We start from the raw sequence: 1,431 nt of genomic DNA on the forward strand, positions 1-1,431 counted from the left end.
CAGGGTTGTGAGCAGGAGAGAGTTGGGGTGCAAGAAGACCCCTCTGGGGTCAAAGGAAGGATGCAGTGGGGGAGGGAAGGGCCGGAGGTGATGGTCCATGTGGGGGAGACACAGGTCTGAGCTGAAGCCAGGAAATGGAGACAGAGAGGGGGGAGCCGCCAGGGAGGGGAGGTGGCGGGATGGGGTTTGGGGGCCACCCACTGAGGGGTCTCGCCTGCCGCCTGGCAGAATGGTAGGTCCTGAGCTCAGTGGGGACCTGAGTGTGAAGGGCCTGGGGAGACCCGGGGGCCAGAGGGGCAGCACCCCAAAGAGTACACTGAATGCCCAATGGTTTCACCCCGAGAGACATAGAGGCCAAGCAAAGGGGGTGGCGATTAGATTTTTTTTTTCCCTAGGAAGTCACAGAGGCAGAAGCGAGCTGTGGGAGAAATGCAAAAAAAAGAAGTTAGCTGTGGGAGAAATGCGCTCAGGAAACCAGCCACAGAGGCGAAAGTTCAAACCCTGGGAGCTTCGGAGACAGAGAAAGACAGGAAAACCTGCCGGGGGGAGGGAGGGGTGAGGGGGGGCGGGAGGCAGGGGCCTGCTCCACACAGAGAGCACCCCCAAACTTTTTCTGTTGGCTAGTTAATCCTCACCAGAGGGTATTGTCCCCATTAATTTTTAGAGGGAGTGGAAGGGAAGGAGGGGGGGAGAAAAAGAGAGAGGGGGGGGAGAGAGAGAGAGAGAGAGAGAAACATCGATGGGTGACACATCTGATTGGTTGCCTTCCAAACACACCGTGACCTGGGCGGGGATTGAACCTGCAATTCACATACGTGCCCTTGACCGGGAATCGAACCCGCGACACTTTGGTGTGCAGGTGGACGCTCTAACCCAGGGGGTCCTCAAACTACGGCCCGCGGGCCACATGCACCTGCAAATATTGTATTTGTTCCCATTTTGTTTTTTTTACTTCCAAATAAGATATGTGCAGTGTGCATAGGAATTCGTTCATAGTTGTTGTTTTTTTTAAACTACAGTCTGGCCTTCCAACAGCCTGAGGGACGGTGAACTGGCCTCCCGTTTAAAACGTTTGAGGACCCCTGCCTAACCACTGAGCCACAGGGGCCAGGGCCCAACCACTTTTTTTAAAAAATTGATTTGAGAGCGAGAGGAAGAGAGAGAGAGAGAGAGAGAGAGAGAGAAACATCCATCAGACGTTCCCCTTTCGATGCCTTCATTGGTTGATTCTTGTATGTGTCCTGACCCCCGGGCTCCAACCGCGCAACCTTCGGGGCGTCCTAACCACTGAGCTACCCGCCCGGGGGCTCTGGACAATTCCATTTCATTCGAGATAAAAAAGTCAGCGCCAGGCCCCAGCGGGTGCGGAGACAGGCACGTCCATTATTGCAATCAGCTGACCTCACTGCCCAAGGACCTTCTGAAAGCCCT

This window comes from Myotis davidii, unplaced genomic scaffold (genome assembly GCF_000327345.1).
Source record: "Myotis davidii unplaced genomic scaffold, ASM32734v1 scaffold358, whole genome shotgun sequence".
Classification (NCBI taxonomy): domain Eukaryota; kingdom Metazoa; phylum Chordata; class Mammalia; order Chiroptera; family Vespertilionidae; genus Myotis; species Myotis davidii.